This window comes from Pan paniscus, chromosome 10 (genome assembly GCF_029289425.2).
Source record: "Pan paniscus chromosome 10, NHGRI_mPanPan1-v2.0_pri, whole genome shotgun sequence".
Taxonomy (NCBI): Eukaryota; Metazoa; Chordata; class Mammalia; order Primates; family Hominidae; genus Pan; species Pan paniscus.
The window spans coordinates 22,002,861-22,025,924 of record NC_073259.2 but is presented as its reverse complement, the minus strand read 5'-3'; the positions used below and the strand labels follow the sequence as shown (position 1 = coordinate 22,025,924).

General features: G+C 35.8%; 1 protein-coding gene across 9 annotated transcripts in view; it reads left to right on the top strand.

Moving 5' to 3' along the window:
• LMO3 (LIM domain only 3) overlaps positions 1 to 23,064 on the top strand; it is a 60,871-nt gene that overhangs the window by 25,224 nt on the left and 12,583 nt on the right. The gene's annotated exons all lie outside the window — the stretch shown is intronic.

The following is a 23,064-nucleotide window of genomic DNA, read 5'->3' as shown; positions in this document are numbered from 1 at the left end:
AAAATTCTAGTTTCAGATAACTGATCAGGCCCTTTAATGTGTACAGTTCGCTAAGGTGTTTGAAAATATTTCCTCGCATCCTGAATTCTTGAAGAGAGGATCACAGCCCTTCATCCAATGTATACCAGTTACACTCCTGCTTCAGAAATCTCCTGGGAGCTTTCAGCCTAACAAGGAGTCTTGGCACTGCTTTGTGAAGCGAGAAGCAGCCCGTCCTGATAAAAGAAATCTCTTGCTGTTTCTTGAACTTCATGGCAGCCATTGCAATATGTTTGGACTTAAGTGGGATATTTTCTGGGACCCTCACTGTGCCAAAGCTAAGACATCTGAGGCCATCCACCTCTAAACAGGCCTCTTACCCCCACCACTCCTCCACTTGCTAATGTTAATCTAAAACTTCTCTTGTTTCCATTCCTTTCCTCATTCTCTGTATATTTCTGCTGTTACGTTCACTCAACACTTTTCCACTGGGTCCTCCAGAAACCTCATGTCCTTGTCAATAACTTTTGCTGTGTCCACAATCTTTTGGCCAGATGCCTTTCCCATCAAAATATTGTTTTAACTGAATTTCATCTGTTGCCTTACCTGAAACTTGCCTCTCCTTTAAGGAGGCAACTTTTCTTTCAGCTGTCAACAGGTGCAAGGTACTACTTACTCATGTAAATCCCACATTCCATGAAGCCAAGAGGAGAAACTGGCAATCTTAGATACACATAACTCTCCCCACTCACTACTAAAAAATGCATCCTCCAACAAAACTCGTACATCTAATTATACTACCTTTTACCCCTTCTCACTGCTGTCATTTCCCTCTTACCACAATTCTAGGGATTCTAAAAGGCTTAGAGATGACTCACTTGAAACCAAGCCCTAACTTGTTGAGCCTCCTTGACCCTACTGAACATCAGCCTGCCATCCCAGAATTATATACAGTGTCTTTTCCTTATGGAAAAGTATTTCATCTCAGGAATCTTAAACTCCACACTGTAGTCCTGTTTCACTTGTAATAGCACTGATCTTTGATTTCAGACATTCAGCTCTCCTGTCATGTCTCTTTCTCCTAATTTGGTCAAACCTTTAAGACTTCTATCTTTCCTGCCCAGTATGAACCCAACTGTCAATCAGGCAAGTCCCCTTCACTTCCATCTTCTGTGTCTCCTCCCATGCCTGTGCTAGCTCAATTTTCACCCCTGCTCCAGTCTAACAAATTGCCGTGGGTATGCCACCCTTTTTCAATCCATTCCTACAGTGTGGTTAAGCATTGCTAGAAACAAGCAAATAACATACAGATTGATATTCCCTGATTTTTTTTATCAGGTTTGATATAAATCAGCCTCTTACATTTTATCTGCTTTTCCATTTATCTTTAATTTCTTTTATCCCATCTATGGGAAAGAGGTCTTCCTATTCCTTCTAAGGCCAATTTTATGTCCTTGGCTCCATTCCCTCCAGTATTCTGTGTGTCTTCATTTTATGAGTTAACTTGTTTTTCTTCAGTCTTTAGTATCTTCTTTTCTACAATTACTTGACTGTCAACATATGGCTGTACCCAAGATTTTTCTGTTCTGTAAAAAGATTCTTTATCCCTCAAATTTATGTTACTGTTATCAATTCCCCTATTGTCTAATTTTTTTTTAAAAAAAAGAACAGTCTGTTGTTGTCATCCATACTCCCTCAACCTCCTTTGCGCTCCTTACCCACTTGTGATCTGGCTTCTGTCTCTCACCACCCTGCTGATACTGCTGTTACTGACATCCAATTGCTAAAGCCAATGGGCATTTTATCAGGGATCATCTTACAGTCTCTCTTCTCTTTTAATAGTGTTGATCATTTATTCTCTTTAAAAGCTTTCTACTGTCTTGGATGCCATGACCCTACAGTTTAGATTTTTTTTTTTTTTTTTTTTTTTGAGACGGAGTCTTGCTCTGTCACCCAGGCTAGAGTGCAGTGGAGTGATCTCAGCTCACTACAACCTCTGCCTCCCAGCTTCAAGAGATTTTCCTGCATTAGCCTCCCGAGTAGCTGGGATTACAGATGCATGCCACCACTCCCGGCTAATTTTTTTATTTTAGTAGAGACGGGGTTTCGCCATGTTGGCCAGGCTGGTCTCGAACTCCTGACCTCAGGTGATCCACTCAACTCGGCCTCCCAAAGTGCTGGGATTACAGGCATGGGCCACCGTGCCCGGCCTAGTTCTGATTCTTTTCTGGGCGTCTCATCCCAATCAGATACTTAAAAGAGTGAGGGACCGTACCTAGGAAGAGTGATCTTGTTGTGGTATACTTATTTTTCCTAGGAGATGTTATTTGTCCTCATGGTTTCAATCCCTTCTCTTATTGTGATGACTCAATCTCTACCCGTAGCCCATTACTCTCCAACAAGCTTAAGCAATGTATATCTAGCCACTTCCATAGCATCCACAATTAAGTGTTACACAGGAAGCTTAAGTTCAAAATATGTAAAGCAGCTTATGCAAAACTAACGTAACTCTAATACAGTAACTTGTTCTGATAAAGACAATATAAAATATAAAACACTAATGCTATTTTTGCATACAGATACAAAAACTTGGAAGATACTAGCAAACAGTCTGTCACTGTCTAAAATGAATAATACTATAGGAACAGGTTAGATGTTTTCTAGAATTCAGAGATGAACACCAGGACATATCTCAATCTAATTCATTGTATTATCAAACTGGAGGAAGAAACACCAGAGTTATGGCAGTCTGTACCAAAAAGGCAATTGATAAAATTCAGCCATTTCAAAACTTCCAAATAAAGAGAAACAGGAAGAAACCAGTTAAATATGATTAAGAAAATTTACTGAAACCTAACTGCAAATTTATGAAACAGCTAAATACTAAAGTAATTTCCATTAAAGTCAAGAAAAAGCCAGGGATACTCATTATTGTCCCTCATATTTAATGTTTTAAAGGGTCTAGCCAATGTAATAAGATAAGAAAATGAAGTAAATAAATATAAATAGTAAAAAAGATAACTATTTTGTCTGCAGAAAATCGAGAAAACTCAAGAAATAGGTACATTAAGCATAGCAGCTAAATAAAAAAGTAAATCAAATTTATAGTTTTATTCTATGCCAAAAATAGCTTGTTAGAAATATAAAAGAAATTAATAAAGAGTAGTAATACAATTATTAAAATATATATGCTTTAGAGTTCAGCATTCATATGAAGAAATCTTTTTAAAGGAAAACTCTGCTGAAAAAAAATGTCCTCTATTTTTCTGTTCTTCCCTGCTAGATAAGTATCACAGAAAAATCTCAATGAGACTGATGGTAAGCCTGTTATAATAGCAATGGAATTTTGAGTGTTTGTTTTAACATTGTGAAAGTCAACAGAATGAAACTCAGATCATGGCAAATATTTCTTGAGGATTTACTCTATAATGGGTAGTGTTATAGGAACTGAGGCTCCAGCAGTTAAAAAAATGGACAGAAATATTTGCCTTTATGTATCTTATATTTTAGTATTATTTTTCAGGTATTCTCAATGAGTTATATACTGTGCTAAGTGCTGTACAGATGTAATCTCCTCTAGCCCTTGGGAACTACAGTATTATTAAACCCATTTTAGAGAAGAAGGCACTGAGGCTGAGGGTAATTAAGTCATTTAGTCAAAGTTCCCAAGGTGCAAGTGATGGAGCTAGGATTCAAATCCAGACAGTGTGACTGACTCCAGAACCCATCCTCATGAGCTGTACTCTAGTGTTTAGTGACTGAGGACATGGCTTCAGGGACTTACTCCGAGGTCCCCATAAATTGATCCTGTCATCTGTAATTGAATTTTCAATCATTCAAACTCAAGCACTGATGAACTTCCTTTGTTTCTCTCCAGATAACCAACGGTTTTCTTGTACCTAACTATTTACAATGTTGATTAGTTGTAGATTAGAAAAAAATTTGTTAGTGGCTGCAATTTCATCAAAACATTAGTTATAAAATAGCACAGCAAACATAAACTTGAGGGATGACTGAATGTCTGTGTTGTATATAGCATGTCCAATACACAATATACTTATTCATAATAGATTTAAAACAAATAAGGTGTTAACAGTGGTCAATTCTGTTTCTTTGTATAATTAATAAAAGCTTTTATTGCAAAGCAACTTTAAGAACATCGTGAAAAATTTAACAAGAGATTAGCAAAAATGCAGTAACAAAATCACCATGATTCCACCAGAACCTACTAATGTTTGCTCTAATTATTCATCATTCCAAATCTTTTTCTACCTGTATTTATGCACATGTATGTATTTTTTATCAAATTGAGATTGTATTTACATACTGTTTTGTAACCTAATTTTTTAGAATATGATCTACATTTTTGCATGCTAGTGAAATTTTATATAATCTACTACCCGATCCTTGTTCAGATTTCTCTAGTTGTCCCCAGAAAAGACCTCCAAAGGTTTTCCAAATCAAGATCCAATCCAAGATTTCACTTTACATCTGATTATCATGTCTATTACGTTTCTCTTAATGTTGAACATTGTCATTTTCATGACATTCACTTATTAAAGAGACCATAGAAGTGGTCCTCTAAAATTTTTCACCTACTTCATTTGGTTGGTTGCATCCTTGTGGTATCTTTGCTCTTGATCCTTCTATTCCTAGTGCTCCCAGTAAAATAGAAGTTGCTTTAAACATTGACAAAATTCAGATATTGCCAGAAGCAGTGGCACGCACCTGTAGTCTAAGCTACTAGGGAGATTGAGGTGGGAGGACCACTTGAGCCCAGGAGTTGGAGGCCAGCCTGGGCAACATAGATCCCATCTCTATTAAAAAATAAAAATAACGTAGGTGTATATTTTGTTTTAGAATACATGATAAATGATGTCATATTGTATAATATCAGGAAATACATAATATCTGTTATCTCACTATTTGTGACACTTAAATTGATCATGAGATGATAAACTGATCCTGCTTTTGTACAGTTACACCTTTCTCATTGTGACCAGAAAGCACCCTGTGCAACATTACTTAAATACCAACAGATACCTGGTTCTCTGTTGGCAATTAAACCTAGTGGGTATAAATAACAATGGATAATCATTATCTAAATCAGTACAGGTTGAAAAATTAGATTGTCATCCTATCACTTCTACATTTATAAGCTGGTATTTTTCTGTAAAGTATCGCATTCACTCAGCCACTGAATCTATTGGTCATTCTGAAATGCAATTTCTACTGGAAAAACAAGATAAAAATTTTCTGAATTCTTACTGAGTGCCTAGTAGGCTAGGTGGGGTTGAGAGAGAAGAGGCAGCCTCAGCCTTCCTACTGAGTAAGATTTCAACTAAAGGATTCCACCAACGTGATCTTTCTTTACTTAGAGCCATTACCCTGGCTAAGATTCTAAAACCTTTTTTTCAAATTATTAGGCCATAATGCCGACAAATAAGAAGCAAGGGAACTATTCACTTATACATCTGCGTTGGCTTTTAAGCTACTGATATACCATCACCAAATTGTTAGTCAATTAAATGTAAACTTGGAAGGTTATGTAAATCCTACCAAAAAAATTGTTTCTCATCAGTGGCATCAGGCACATTTGATTTTACTTCTTTTCTGAGGCTCACCAAAAACCTCCTTGTGAAACACAGCTATTGTTTTTCTGGTAATAATTATCTGAACAAATTTGGACAATTCTTGTTCTTGGTTTCCTAATTCTATTGGAAAACAGCCAAACCATTTAATGACGGTTACCCTAAATATCTAAATTATGTGTATCTAAGGGAATATATATATACAATTTAATGCTAGAAGAGAAAACATGTTGTTCTCTTCAAAAAAAAATCCCTGTGGAAGTTTATGACCTTTATAATCAGTGCCTTTTTAAAAAACTAAGCTCTAGAGAGTGTTTGGGTTGGAAAAGGTCACCTATTTGCAATGATACAGTCTGTCAAGAGTGTGTACAAATGTAATATACTAGACCTTAACAATGCAATATACTTCATTAGAATAAAGAACTTTTTCTTTTCTTTTTATTTCAAGTGAGATTTTGTTAAGTATATAACTATGAATTATTTCTCCTTGAATATATTCTTCTAGTGAATTAATGTTTTTTGTTGTTGTTGTTGTTGTTTTTTGAGACAGAATCTCGCTCTGTCTCCCAGGCTGGAGTGCAGTGGCTCGATCTCGGCTCACTGCAAACTCCGCCTCCCAGGTTCAAGGAATTCTCCTGCCTCAGCCTTCCAAGAAACTGGCATTACAGGCATGCACCACCACACCTGGCTGATTTTTGTATTTTTAGTAGACATGGGGCTTCACCATGTTGGCCAAGCTGGTCTCGAACTCCTGACCTCAAGTGATCCACCCGCCTCAGCCTCCCAAAGGGCTGGGATTACAGGCATGAGCCACGGCGTCCGGCCTAATGTGATTTTTATTTTAGTACTTTGAAACTTTTATACCTAAGGTCAGACCTGAGCATGGGCCAGCCTGAGACCATCTACTCCAAAGAGAGCACAACTGCTTCTTCTCTTCCCTGTTCCTCCATCCCTTCTACCTGACCCCTCCCCTTTCTCCCTCTACCCCATGTAAAGTTAAAAGTAGGAAGTTATTTTTAATTTATATTGTTCAGGTAAGCTAAGTAAAATACAATTGTTCTCAAACTTGAGTAGTTTATACAAGCTTTGGAAGAAAAAAATTCTCTTAGAATTCCCCTAAACATTCATTGTACATGAATTTGAGAAAATTGCAGTACTGTCACTTTAGGTAGTTAGTTAACATTTTCTAAGTTTCATGAAACTATGAGTTTAAAGAAAAACTCAGTCTCTGTTGCCTGGCAAGACTTCTGGGAGGCGATGAGATGCCGTGAGCAATGAGGACAGAATATATTTCTTATGAAAGTTGTTGCCTACTGAGGACTGGAGTCCATTGTACATCTAATTCCAAATGAGATGGTGGAATTAGTTGTAGTGTTGCCAGACAAAAATACAGGATACCCAGGTAAACTCAAATTTCTGATAAATAATGGATAATTATTTTAGTCTAAAAATGTCACATGAAATAATTTGTGATCCTAAATCTGGCAACCATAATTAGGTGGCACATTTAGAAGAAAGTTAGAAAGAACTGTGGCCCTGTTAAATTGATCCAGAGAACCATCATGGGCAACCTGAATATTATTATGTTGGTGAGATGGAACCATTGTAAGTTATTGAACAGATGAGTGAAATGAGGAAATTACTGCCTTAAGGAAAAAAATTCTCCTCTAGATGTGTGCAGAATGATTTGTTATGAGATGAGAATGTCCTTTCTGTTTGTTTGTTATTATTCTTACTTGTCCTCTTCCAAAACTATACCACAAACGTTTTGTGAACAGGGGAAATTCTTATTTGTTTTGTTATATCCAACATCTGGTAGAAAATCTGGCTGATAATAGGTACTCAATAAATATTGACTGGAGGGTAGAAGGAGGGAGTGGGGTAGAATAATATATTTAGGAATGCTGAAATAAATGCAATAAGATGACAACCTATATGATGAAAATAATGAAGAATAATTGCCAACTACTTAGGAAAATGTGATTTTAATAACTCAGCTTATTTAGGAGGCCTTCATGGAAGAATTGTGATAAGAGATGGTCCTAGAAGCTGAAAAGGAAATTTAGGAGATGATCCTAAAAAGAAGAAAGTTTACGTCCTTGCAGAATTCAGGTGGATGTTGGTGCACCTTCTGACTGTCTGCCTAAGTTAGGTATACAATATCATGCTGTTTGTTAACTCTTTAGAGTAATGGGGTAATGATGGTAAAGAAATATCACTAGATATGAGGGATACAGATGTTACCAGTCACAAGTTTTCTGCATCTGCTAATAATAGAATTCTGATGTGTTGGCACCTAAACCATCTTGAGTGTGATCAAAGACAGATGGAATTGGTGCTAAGTTTCAGCAAGTAGATTCTCATGTTGCCTAGCAAGCTTCCAGTGTAGTTTTACTCATATAGCTTTGCCCTTATTGGGTTATTTCTAAAATAGATAGTTTAGGAAAGAACATGGGGAGGGTGGTATAATCATTTCTTTGTAACAGCTTTTAAGTAATTTATTTTTGACTTCCACCTACAGGTCTTATGTCCATTGTACACTGAATTTAAAATGGTATTTAAAAATAGATGGTACTAATCTAGGGGTCATAAGTAAAATCCCTGTATGCAGTCTATATAGTTGGACAATGCAAGAATGTTAATTTCCATTTATATATCTCTACATTCTAATTCAGCAGTTATGGAGCATATGAACATCACATGTGTTAGGTGCAGAGTAAAGGAGAAGGCAAGTTTTCAGGGAGCTTATTATGTAGTGAGAAAGAGACAAACAGGTACGTAACTGATACAGATTCTGAAAGATGAATTAGTATATGAAAACAAGTGCTTACATGTCTAAAGAAGTGTGTTATTTATTCTGCCTCAAGGAAATCAGAGAGGCTTCATAGATCCATTGACATTTGATCTGAATATGAAAAAAAAGCAGCAGTAGTCTTCCAGGAAGAATAGATTTAGTAGGAACTCAGCAGGCAGGAGTGGCAGGACATCAGGTGTGAAGGTAGATGCTGAGTCCAGGGAGTAGGCAGCACATTGGGGGTGAGGCTCAGTGATGGGATAGAAGACAGAAAAGAAGACAGACAGGATGGACCTTTCATGCTTCCCTGCATCTACCCTGCATACAGTAGGGGAGCTATGGAAGGTTATAAGCAGGATCAATGGGTTGGAGCTGTGTTATAGAAAGTCTACCGGCTGCAGAGTGGAAGGCGGACAGCAGGGCAGGGCAGGCTGGTGGAAAGATGTTCAGCTGGGAGGTTGTAGTATGAGTGCAAGGGAGAAGTGATGCGCGCTAGAAGTAGCTTACTGAGACAAAAGAGGACAGATCCCCTTTTAACACAGCGGCAGGGCTAGATTTGGGGGTCTGAGAAGAGGAGGCAAATTCAAAGTTAAGTTCAAGACCTGTGGCTCGAGGGACTTGCAAATGTTCCGACATTCATTTCTACGTGCATTGAACATGGGGAGAGGGAGGGTAATGTAGTCTGCAGAAGAGAAGGATGTCGTGTAGGGAGAACTAGACTGTAAGGCCCTGGTGGGTAGAAAGTCTGAAGAATTTAGCTTTATGCATAAGCACTTCCTACAGGTCAGGACATGAAAAGTGATCTTTAAGAGGTAGTAGTGAATAGCCTCTGAGGTTCCTTCTGTTGTTCTCTTGACACAAGAGGGGAATCCTAAATGGCTCAGTGTGTGGAGTCCAGCTCTCCTATTATCTATCTATGTGACGCTGGGTGTATTACATAATTCTGCATGCCTTATTTTCCTCATCCATAAAATGGAGGAATAAACCTGCCTCATTCAGTTGTCCTGAGGATTAATGAAATAACTCGTGTCAAATGCTTAGAACAGTGTCTGGTACAGAGACAGGGCTCAATAAACATTAGCTCTTATACACTAAGCCCTTACATAATTGACCAAATTTCATATTGATATTGATTTCAGATGTTTCTTTAAAATGTAAGCAAAGGGAAATCTTTGGACTAATTTGTCTAATTTGCGGAGGTATCATTATCGGAGAGGACTTGGACTTTTAGTTGCTTTTTCCATTAAAAAGGCTTCGTAGACAGTATGACGTTTAGTGTGTGGAAATTGACCTTATGCCTATATTTTTGAAGATAAACAAAGCTTCCATTTTAGTGGGGTTTTATTCATATGGGTTTATTTATAAATTTTGAGCTGCAAAAGAGAATAGGGAGCTTTTTATAAAAACATGACGGACATCATAATGTTAAGTTTAGATTATAACTTGGAAGTCAGTACCAGGTTACATAATACTGTAGATTGCCCTGTTATGTTTTGCTAGGTAAAAACAAACAAACAAAAACACCTTTTCTTTTGTGTGTTTTGTGTTTGTTTCTTTTTGTTACTAGTTTGTCATACTATGTATCATACTTCAATTGAGGGTAAGAAAGGAGGTGCCTTATGTAGGGAGCACCCTTCTAGGTATCAGAACACATAGACTCGGACTCGGCCAGATTTCTATCACTGCTGTTAATGACTGTGAGATCTCAGACATGTCACTGCTACCTCTATACTTCTGTTTCCCCACTCACAGAATGGATGCCACCTACCACCTCTCAAAATGTATGGTAAGGATTAATTTTTCTATTACAGATTTATAGAAGACTTTCTTTTCTAATGGCCGGTAAATCCTTTGCGGTTGGAAACAAGCCATTTTTCTTCTCTATGTGTCTTGTAGTTAACAGAGCACAGATAGGAATTAGCTCCATTGTGTCAGTAAGAAAACTGAGATTTAAAATTTAAAAAGTGGTACAAATAGGGGGAAAGTTCCTAAGTCACCTTTTATCCCCTACCTAAAACACATCATTGGTTAAGTGCTTTGAACCTGTCAGAAAGAGTATAAGAAAAAATACCAAGTAATATCAGCCTGCTAGTCTGGGCTGTTGGGAATATCTATTATGCCATCTGTCACAGGAGATTTTAGGTTGGAGAGCAGCAAATCCGTGACTGGGGACTCAAAGTTCAAAAGCAGAAGGTCTCTCCTCTCTGCACACCGTGTGGTGTCTAAATCACTATCCGAGAGACAGGCGTTTTCATTGATCAGACATCCTGCATCTGCAACTTCATTTAAAAATAAAAGGTTTAAAGAACCATCGTTTATACATTGTTCCAAGGTCCCTGTAATTTAAATCAATGTGATCGAGATATGTAATACAAAATTTCTAACCCTACTGTCTTCCTCTAACTTACTCTGGGTCTTGGTGGTGTTGCATTTTTATAATGGAGCAAATCGGCAGAGTAGGTGGAGGAAGGTTGGCTTTCCAAAGGGATCAGGTAAGCTGCAGGTCCACGTGGACACATTTGTTACTTCGGGGAAGCGGAGAAGCAGCAATTAGGCAGTGGAGTAATGCTCTGAGGGGCACGGACTGACTCCAGTTCCGTAATACATTCCTTTCTTAATGTGACTTGATGTAGATAGAGTGAGGGCCTATCAGGTGTGAAAAGCCCTGCTGCTCCCGGCGTGGAGTGGCCTCCAGACGGTGATTTGGCGACGTCAATCTAGTCATGCTTGATTTCGACACTTAACGTGGTAAAGCAGGATTTCTCTACCCCCGATCAACTTCTCAATTAGCAAGCTGCCTTGTGTAACGGCCTTGTTTTGCAATCCCTCAGGGCTGCTTCAGGGGTCATTAGGGTGAGAAAACTTGAGCACTCGCTCCAGCTCGAGCAGAGCAGGAAGGGAGCCTCAGAGATTTCCTAAATACATATAACCCCTTTTCAAGTTGTTTGCTTTCATGGGATTGATTCTTGGCACATTAAGAAGCTTAAGGCTCCAGTATCTTCTTTTAACTGCCCCCCTTATCGCCTTTGCAGCTGACAGGTTTTTTTGACAGGCTGAGAGTAAAAAGAGATAACTAGTAGGTTAGTACTTTATTTATACATGTGGACACACAAGCACATAGAAAGACATGCACACACGCGTTCAAATATCTTTTAAGTTGTCTTTTCAGGGCCGCTGGTTACCACTGAATATCAGCTGTCAAATGATTCCAGTACCTCATGTTTTTAATATTCAATATGTCTGAGTTCAAAATTTTTGTTTCAACTATATCTGACTTCATTCACTAATGATTTTAAATTGGACCTGCCTTATTCAATATTCTCTCTAAACCCCCAAATAGTATTTATATGAATAATATGTTAATATGAGGTTTTTGTCCGGGGCACTTATGAATAGACATTGGAATATATTTATTTAATGTTTTTTCCTATCTGTGATTTGACTGAGTGGCTTACTCCTAACTTTCATAGGGAAAAAAAAAAGGTATTTTTTCTTTCCTTTTATAAAATGTATCTGGATAGAGAAACACATAATAAAAACAGGAAAATTTTAAGAATTGCACTCCTTTAAAAAATCTCTACTTTCAAGGATTGTGGATTTCATATTTATAATTTCCTATTTTGATGATCAATTTTATATCCACTTGCTATTATCAAACTGTTAAAAATTAGGTGAATAAATTCATATCAAATACCTTAGCAGGTTTGGTCTTAATGTAGTATCCTTAGAGCAAATTACTTTAACCTATATTTTGTGAACAGGTTTTCCCAAAGTGGTTGGTCTCTGTTTTTTACAAAAATATTTAGTTTATTAACAGTGAGCAGAGCATTATATGGTTTATAATATATTTAAATATATATAATATATTTAAATTATATATATAATCTGTATATTTAAGTCAGAGGTAACTGACTTAAATATATTTTACAAGTTAGAAGTTGGATATACGTGGATATTACACACCCTAACACATACTCTATTTATGAAGGGTTTGACATCCAGTTTTAGATCTGTTTGAGAAACAGTTAAAATTCTAGGCACTTTGGCATAGCAGCTTCTAAGAAGTACTTCAAATAATAAGTCCTAAAGGTGACCCAATAAAGGAAATAGCTTAGTAGCTCTGTTTTTTTTTTAATAAAGAAGATAGATAGATACACATTCTAAAATCGTTAATTAAAGTCAGCACTGTAGAAACAGCTCTTTACAAAAAAAAAAAAGAGTTTGGACCACTATGCAGAAAACATAGAGAATGTTTATGAACAATATTGTATGTGAACATATAAATATGTAATCTACAGGTTTTATTGTAATTCGTTCTGTAGAGCTTTACTACATAAAAGTACAACTTTAATATTTCTCCTTCTTAATACTGGATTGAGAGTTGTGGTAATTTATTATGGAAAGCATCAAGTTTTAACAAATTAATACTAATGAAATGTACCTTTTTCTTGCAGAATACCATTTTGTCTTTTTGAATCTCTTTCCTTTTGTTAATTTCTTATTCCAAAAAGGAGTTCATCTAATCCTACAAATAATTGCTTTCATGGCTTTATTTTGATAACGTGGGATTTTCCTCTTAAATCCCACTTTGAGGCAATGCAAAAATCCTTTTAAGGATTCACAAATTTAAAAAATGTGTATGTATTTTAAATACTAGCTTATTTTAAATAAAAGTTAGATGCCTTCCCTTTTCAATGAGTTTTAAGACAATGTTACAAGTTCAGTCTGAAAAGTAAGTCACATTTTCTAAATTAGTGTTAGCTGAATGATCCAGTTACACTATGATTAGAAGGAAGAATCACAGAATTTTATAATTACATAAATATCTTGAAAGGGTATTTAATTCAATCTGCATATTTGAGTCAGTGAAGGAACCAAAGAACAGAAATTGTGAAACCTTTGAGTGAGTTCTCATTGCTCTTTGGCTATTACTAGGGTTGCCATATAATTTTCTACCCAACCCAGGACATTTTTGTTAAAGATAACATGAGTATATAGACTAGGCAACAGGTTTATATCCAGGATTGTCCTAGAAAAATTGTGACATATGAATACCCTTGCTTTTAGAGATATTCAATCTATATATTTTTTCGTATAATGCTTCTTTCTTTTCATTTTCTTTATTTTTCTTTTCTGTTGAAAATTTCAGTATTTGAAGTGCCTTAATTACGAGATGAGTAAAAAAAAATATTTTCAAACCAGATACCTCTCCACTTAATTTCTTGTTCACTTTTATATATGGTGTATGGAAAGAAAAGGATGAAAAAGAAAGATAGAAAAGAAGGTAATTATGAGTCTCTAAGAAGTCTGTAAAGATATCAAAAGACTTCAATGCTGATTTTTAGGAAAGTATTACTTACATAAAAAGTTTCACCTAGAAAACCCTATTCAATTTTAAGTAGACAAAGCTTTTTGAAACTTATTATAGAATAGACTATCACAAAAAATTCTTAAAAGCTTTTATTATGAAATTGTATAAAGCATATTCCAATTAGCATTAATTGTACTGTGGCTGAAACTAGCAGCTTCCTGAGCTATATCAAGGGAGAGATGTGTAGTATCTAAATTTCCCACGATATCTAAAATAGTTGTAGATTTTTATGCTCGTATAATTGTGGCTGATTGGCCTTTCCTTCATTATAAACTTACCTTAAAATTAGAACAAGGAGCTATAGTGATTAGATAAAATATTTGTTTCTATTACTTTAAAAATATAGTTAAAATATTTCTGTTTTAGTACCTATGTGTTATCCTTTATTTTACTGTTTCTTTTTCCCTTCTCCCTTTTAATATTCTAGTTCTTTCCATAACTATGTCTAAAAGTGAAAAATCCTGTCTTTTAAATATCAAAACAATAAATAGCAAGCTTGACACATTTCTTTTATTCTAGCAACAAAAGATTCTTTTCAGATCTAAGATTTTGTGATTCTATGAAATGTTGGTACAACTGCCATATTTGCCTGGAAATATTTTTCTCATCAAATGTTAAGGGAAAAACATTCTATTTTACTTTTCTCTGCATAGCTTCTCCCAGTAGGCTGCTGTGCTGATCATAAATAGCAGTAACACCTGCTCGTAAGGCTTTGGAAAATGGGTATGAGAAGGAATTGACAATTATTTGTTGAAAGGGAAAGTATAATGTTTAAACACTGTTTGCAACTTTTAAGAGTCAGGTGTAGAAAGAGACATGATGATTCTATGTAGATCAGCCATTACCCTCTGTCAGGCCAGAAACCTAGAGACTTTTATTCAAAGCAACCCCTTCTTGCCCCATTTTTGCAGGGAAAAACAAAGAAGTATAGTGAGAAGGAAAAACAAATTTGGATAAGGGATGTAGGTTCTCTTGCTAGCTCTGACACTAAATAATTGTGTAAGGTTTTGTGTGTAGACATGGGATATTTTCTGCTCTCTATAGCAGAGCTAAGACAGGGCCAATTAGCCCAAGCATCAACCCATTTTTCTTTACATATTGTTCTGTTGCTGTCTTCATGGAGCAGGAAATGGCAAGTTTAGAAAGGAATTAACACTGACTGAGTAAGCCTGAAACTGGAACAATAGGTGGGGCATTGTCATCTATTTCAGATTATGAGAGAGCTATAATGATTCACACTATTAGCATACATATTTTTAAGTTTCAAGTTAGAAAAAAATGTCTCTGGCCTGTATTTTTTCTCATCTTTAAGCTTAGAACATTACAAGAGAGATTTCTAGGATGGATTTCAGTTAGAAAATTTTGGATCTCCATTTGTTTGAAAGTTACAACTGTCATATATCCAGGGACGTAAAGAAAGCTGAAGCTATAGACCAGCACTGTCCAATAGAAATAGAATGTAATCCACATATTAATTTTAATATTTCTAGTAGCCAGAGTAGCCAAGGAAAGTGTTTTAAAGGTGAAATTAGTTTTTTAAACAACATATTTAATACAATGTATCCAAAGATTACCATCTCAATGTGTAATCAATATTTTCAAAAATTATTCATGAAATATTTTTCTTTTTTGTGCTAAGCTTTGGAATCTGGTACATATGCCCCACTTAGAGCATCTCAATTCAGACTCACTACATGTCAAGTAGTCGTTAGCCACATGTGGCTGGTGACTAAAATGCCGGTCAGCACAGCAATAGACAGTAAGTGAATGGGTACTTCGCTTGGATTATGAGTGGATTGGAGGTTGGGGAGAAACCAGCCATTTGGTAAAACTGAAAGATCCACATCCAGAGTATGGAGGGTATTGCTTTTCTGTTTTCTATGTTTCTCTGAGTATCTCAAGTCTAAAATAATCTATTTTGAATCACAACCTTCAAACTGGAATGGATTCTGTAATTGTTTATGGCAGGTATTTTATACAGATTATTCATAGAGCTTGACTTGATGCTTCTGTAATGCTAGGTTCTTACAAGTCTTGTGTAGTTCTAATGGGAAATCAGGTTTCCATTAACGTACAATACCCAGAGAAACCGATGACAATAACTTTCACCAAGATCTCTTTCCTCACCTTTAGTACTCCTTTTTATTTTCTATTGTTGTCAGTGTAGTACTAAGTCTAGATCTCAAGAATTCCAAAAAATCAAACAGTTAAATATTCTTTCTCCCTCCTGTTCAGGGATAATTTTTACCTGTAATTTTATTACCCCCACCATGTTGTTAAAATGGATCAGATCATGATCGCTACTGAGTAAGTCCAACTAGCGGTTGGCGGATCTTAGGAGTGAGCCCTCTGAGTGGGCTTGAGCACCCACTGCTGCCTGGTGGTGTTCTGTCTGATTGAAGGAAGTGTGGAGTTTTGCCTGAGTGTAGGAGAGGGATGATATTCTGAGGATTCTCTTAAAATACCAACTTACCAAACATGAAGCTTCTATCATCCAAGCTGTCATCACCCATCCAGGCTGTGTAGGTTTCTCTACCTACTCCACCTAACCTCCACCAAGCAGACTACTACCATATTGGTCATTTAAAAAATAGCCTTTAAATAAACCCTGATCTTGACCACATAGAGGCTTCTGCTCACCCTCTAACATCATCCCACGATGACCTTCTTTCAGCTCCCCGCAGTTCTCTATTTGTGAAATGCCATGTCATTCAAGTCCTGCTTCAGCTGGTTTGTCTTCCCCGGTCCTCCAGCACAAGCCTACCAAGTGATGTACCATCCTCCCCTTTATTGTAGAGCACTTCTCGTATTCTATCCCTGGGTTATCCTTCTCACTGGTTGCCTGGCAACACACACCCATAGTCCACTGAACATTTCCCACAAAGTACCTTGCACGTAGTAGGCATCTACTTTCATTAAAAAAGGTTCATTGAACCTCAGCTTTCTCTCAATACCATGAATTATTGTTGGGATTTCAGGTACCAAGTTGTAGTTTTTTGTTTGTTTGTTTGTTTGTTTGTTTTGAGGTGGAGTTTCACTCTTATTGCCCAGGCTGGAGTGCAATGGCACGATCTCAGCTCACTGCAACCTCTGCCTCGCAGGTTCAAGTGATTCTCCTGGCTCAGCCTCCTGAGTAGCTGGAAATACAGGCGCCTGCCAACATACGCAGCTAATTTTTCATATTTTTAGTAGAGATGGGGTTTTGCCATATTGGCCAGGCTGGTCCCGAACTCCTGATCTCAAGTGCCAAGTTGTAGTTTTTAACATACATATATGACTATGTAGCATGGGCTTTTGGTAGTTTTTTACTGAAATTGTAGTTAGGCACTTAGTAAGTTTAACTTAATTTTTCTTCTCTTTCCTTTTCATTCAGTGTAGTATCTGCCTATTATGTGTGTATGTGCATGTTTGGAGAGAGAATGAATATATGTACTATACATGTATATATTTATATGTTGAACTTTCAGCAAATGGCTTTTATGTTTCTGTTTTGGCATGATCTGTATGTGTTAATAAAGAAAAATATTATTTACAAAGGCTGAACTAAATAAGCTAGAGTTAATATTATAGATTTAATTATGAAATAAATAATCTCTAAGGTTTTAAAATAGAAAATGTCTTTTCTTTAATATATGGTCAACTTTTAAGCTTTTTTGAAAATTTCTTTTTTTAATTAGCACCTTATAATGGTACATATTTCTAGGGTACAGTCTGATGTTTCAATGCATATATATTTTGTGTAATGATCTAATTAGGGTAGTTCAAATACCCATCGCCTCATACATTATTTATCATTTTTTTGTGTGTTGAAAACATTCAAAAGCTTCTCTTCTACCTATTTTATAATATACAGTAATTTACTGTTGCCCATAGTCACCCTACTGTGCAATAACAGAACACCAGAACTTATTTCTCTTAACTGTCATTTTGGCCCCATTGACCAATCTCTCCCCTTCCTCCTTCCCTCTCTGCTCCCTTTCCCAGGCTCTGGTAATCACTATGCTACTTTCTCCTTCTATGATGTCGACTTTTTATTTTAGCTTCCACATGACTGAGATCATGAGGTATTTTTCCATCTATGCCTGGCTTATTTCATTTAACATGATGCCCTCCAGGTTCATCCAGGTGGTCACAAATGACAGGATTTCATTCTTTTTTATGGCTGAATAGTACTCCATTATATATATATATTTATTTATATATATTTTTATATATTTATATATATTTATATATTTTTTTATATATTTATATATATATCTCACATTTTCTTCATCCATTCATCCATTGATGGGCATGTAGGTTGATTCCATAGCTTGACTATTGTAAATAGTGCTGTAATAAACACGAGAGTGCAGATATCTCTTCAACATACTGATTTCCAGTAGTGGGATTTTTAATCCAGTAGTGGGATTGCTGGATCATATGGTAGTTCCGTTTTTAATTTTTTGAGGAACCTCCATACTGTTTTCTGTAATGGCTGTACTCATTTGCAATCTCACCAACAGAGTGTCAGTGTTCCTTTTTTCAGCCTTTTAATCTTAACTTCAGGAAAATTCAAAATCATCAATGAAAATATTTAATATGTGGTAGACCTAACTGCAACAATTAGAAACACAGTTCAAAATAATGTTAAACATTTATATTTTTATATGTACATTCTAAAATGTTCAGTGTTTTCTTTTTTACTTTTCTTTAACTTTCATAATACATTTATCTCTATGACAGTGGAGCACATGCTGAGAACCCAAAAAGAGAAAGAACAATAGACTCAACTCTCTACAGCTTGTAATGGGCTAACTTTTTAAGTTGAAAACAAAAGAATTGAATGTTTAAAGTGTTTTCATTTTCTATCACTACCTTCCTTAGTTGAAAAAGTAAAAGAAGAAAGTAGATGAGAAGCATGTTTGTAACAGACAAAAAAGCAATTGTCCTTCAATCTGTGAAAATGTTCATTCCTTCCCACAAAACATATTCAATAAAACTTTTCCATCCAACAGTCAAAAGTTAAAAATCTTTTCAATTGATTGCAATTTCATATTCTTCGAAAGCCAAACTTTCCTTTCTCTGTTCATCTGTAGTTATTCTATAGTTTTTTTTAAAGATAGGATTATAACTAAACTAGTCTTATCCTTAATATTTTAACAAATACTAGACCGGGCATAGTGGCTCACACTATAATTTGATAACTTTGGGAGGCCAAGTTGGGAGGATGGCTTCAGCCCAAGAGTGTGAGTTCAGCCTGGGCAACAGAGAGAGACCCCATCTCTACAAATTTTTTTTTTTTAAATTAGCCAAGTCTGTTGATATGCACTTGTGGTCCCAGCTACTTGGGGAGCTGAGGCAGGAAGATCACTTAAGCCTAGGAGGTCAAGGCTGCAGTGAGTCATGGTCACACCACTGCATTCCAGCCTAGGTGACAGAGTGAGACTCTCAAATAAAATAAAATAACTTCTAAATTTATGCATATTTATCTCATTAAATGAGGATTGCTTGACTACTGATCTCATCTTTACTCAGAATTAAGGTTTACTGCAGTGACATATTTGTGCACTTTCCTCAAATATTAAATTACTTTGAGTCAAATACTATGCTTTACATAGCTTGGAGGAATTTGATTTAGTGACTTGAGCCACTGACCTGGTTAAAAAAATCTATAGAAACATCTGGTGCTGTGAAATAAAAGACACTAATACAATGAACACTCATTTTCCCCTGATGCCTGTAGTAAACCACATTCATTATTGCTATGTTAAATGAGTATATGTCTTGAGTTTTTCCCTACCCCCAGTCTGCAGGAACGTTAGAAATGGATATACACTAAACCATAAAGAGTTTGCTTGCTTTATGGCAATGTTGCCGAAGCTGTTGAACATTTAGTAAAAATGCAAAATGTTCTGGCAGCTTTAAAAACATCTAAACTTGTTTTGTCTTAGTTCTTGCAATGCCACCCATACACAAAAGTTATTAAATATTTCTCTGTGCATGCTCACTACAGTGTGGCAGGTGTAATACAGCATACAGGTAGGCCGTGTTCTTACCCATAAGAAAGTTAGAAAGTTGTCTGTTTGGTTTTTATATTCATGTCTGTTTTTAGATAGACAAAATGAGGTAGCAAAAGCAAAAAAATGGAATAGAAAGGGGACAGAAACATCTTTGGGATTTCTACAGATATTAATAGTTATATGCACTGATATTGTATGGCCGGTACTTGTCACCTTTTACATTATAAGCCTACTTTTGGAAGTGTGTCAGAAACAAGATAAAGGTCATATTGCTTAAGGCCTACTATGAACATAAATGATAGGGAAAAATCTAGCCCATAAATTGGCAAATTACCATGTATCATGATTTAATAATCTATAAGACATCTTAAAATGAGCAAAATAGATCAATGAGCTTATTTTTTTCCTTACCGTAAATGTATAAGCTGGTATGCTGTGATTAATTTAGATCAAAATTTCAAAATGACTTCCTTTTTAAAATAATGCTTTGTCTGTCTCAGTGTACGACTAAGAACTCTTAGGCCCTCTTATGTAGGGGATGTGACTGTACAAGCACTACAAACAAGAATTTACAAGGATCTCCAGCTTAAATGGAAAAGTGGATCTATGATAACTTTATAAACGAGTGTGGGAGTAAAGAGTGCAGAGGAAGGGGTTATAAGAATTATCAGGATTATGAGTACTCAAAATGAATTAGATAGTTAAGAGACTGTTTTTAAATATTTCCTAGGCACAATCTGAAAAAAAATCTTACAAAGGAGAACTATGCCTGTCTTATGCTTAATTGACATATATGAAAATTCTTTTGCCTCGAAATCCAAATGTCATGTTTGGAAACCAAAGGATAACATTATACATTTGAAAATCCCATTTTATAAAATAATACTTTGTTTCTTTTCCCAGAGAATCTTGGGTTTGTCCCACTGAGAAAAAAGAGAACTCGAATGTAGCTATAGAATGATCTCTTGATCCTTGGACAAAACTGAGGAAAAAGTCTAACAAATGCATCGCTTTGCAGTAAATTAGATCAGATTTCCGCATCTCCGCACTCAGTCTGTGAGCTGACAGTTCAGTAAAATGTTCCCTTGTAAGGTTCGCCCTCTTAGGAAAAGGGGCAATAATTCATCATTAGGATATCAGAGTCCAGGTGTAGATGGAAACTGATGGAGCCTCCAGCGAGGCAGGGAAAGTGCGTGGAAGAAGAAAATTTTATCTGAAGCCTAATTCCCTGGTTACAGCAGAGAATAATTAAGATAATATTGCTTCAAGAGTCCTTTAATGATTAAAAATCACATATGCAGAATCCATAAATTGGAGGGCAACAAATTGGAAGGCTATAACGTCAGAGAACTCTTTTGTGCACATTGTAGTGGAAAGTACACTGGTAGCAGTGCGCCGTACGGGCAGCCATCAGAGACTCGGACCATTCCAAGGACTTTGTTTAGATGCAACAAATCATTTGTCTGTTATTAACCCAGAGCTTGTAATTATGCAGATTGCCATAGATTTTCCTGGGCCTGGAAGTGAGATTGAGGGTTGTTCACAGTATAGCAGGCAGCTCAGGGCTGGCCATGCATTACTGAACTTGCCACATTTATCATGTTGACTGATGGCAGCAGAAGCAGGTCTCAGGTCCCAGTGGTTAATGTAGTGGGTAATTAACTGTCATTTGCCTAGTAATAGGCTGATGATCAATGGTTTGTGTGGAAACAAATTCTAATCAGGTAGCTGATAAATGCTCAGCTAGCGAGAGCAATTGAAATGGGGGAAAACTACGTCCAGAATTTCAAAATGGCATTGTGTGTATGTTTATTAGATATGAACAAACTGAATAATTCTTAAAAACGGCTTTATCGCATGTTAACCAGATGTTATATACACAAGTATATCTATATTCATTGAATAAAGAACTTTTAAGTTTTTCTTATTTCTCAAAAATAATAAAGAACAGAAGAAACAATGGCACATGTAAGTGATCTCCTAAGCAGATCTCCTAAGCAGATCATGTTAAGTACACTGAAAAATAAATATGAAATGTTAGAATGAACTAAAAAATTCTCCTTACAAATGAATAGGATGAAAGCTTTAGTTGGTGATGGTTTCATTTTTGATGATGCCAGTAGGAAATTAAGATATTACATTTTTGAGCAAGTTCTTTTTAAATAAATATTATTTATCAAAATACGGATTACAAACTGAGAACATGAAGGTTACTTGGGTTATAGTCCTTAAAATAAGCATACTAAAGTATTTTTTAATTCATTAAGGAAAATAAGTGCTAACAATTATGAATTTGATCTTCTTGAATGTAAACTTCGCTTACTTTTTATCAAGTGCACAGACTATGTTAGCAAAGTCTTTAAAATGCATTTATTGTTCTACCTTCAAGGCGCTTATGCTCTTCAAGAGACAATCCAACAAAAATATGAGCATAAACATTCATTGCACATTTTGCCAGACACTTAGAAACCATTCTCACAACTGTTTCCAACAACTGTCATTATCCTGGTAAAAGGAAATAGTTATAAACTTGAAAATGAATATGCATGCCTTAAGAAAAGACTTCTCTTTGGAGTCTACAGAAAGTAATAAGAGAGACTTCAGCACATTTGTGCCTAATCCTTAAATTCAATAAAATGAAAGGCTAAGGTTTTTAAAAGTACATTTTTATAACCAAAATGAGTTTTCTCTATAGCACCTTTGAATTCATTAGTTTAGAACTGCTTTTAATTTGGTCTTTCCCATGAGAGCCATTATATTTGCCTCCTGTCAGCCTGACACTGGAGAAAAAAGAAAACTGGCAGATGTGGTGTTTTTCATCTAGTTTGCTTCCTAGTAAAAAAGTGCATTAACTACTATGCATGGAATATTATTTGTAATAATTCTTCCCCTCCATTATCAACTTTAAAGAAACTTGGTTTAAATATTGCCAGTGCAAATGGATAAAATATTTCCTCACGTTATGAAATGAGAGACATTTTATTTTGTACTTCTTTTAGGTCGTTACAATAATGATTCTCAGGAATCTGCAGCAAATAGGAATTTTTTTAAATTCTAGACAATTCCAGTGGTTCTGACAGTATATTATCCTTCAATTTCTGGTCTAGCTATATATAGTTTACAGCCTCATTTACTTTAATGTGCTACTTGAATAACATAATCATAGCTATAACTATGGTATAGAGCCATAAGGTGCATGCATGCGCCTCTATGTTTTTTGACTATTTAAATGGCTTCTTCATAAATGTATTTTTAATAATAATGGCAAACCTTTTAGTAACTAAATGTCAAAAAGTAGTGAATCATTCATTAGTTGGTTCCTTTCCC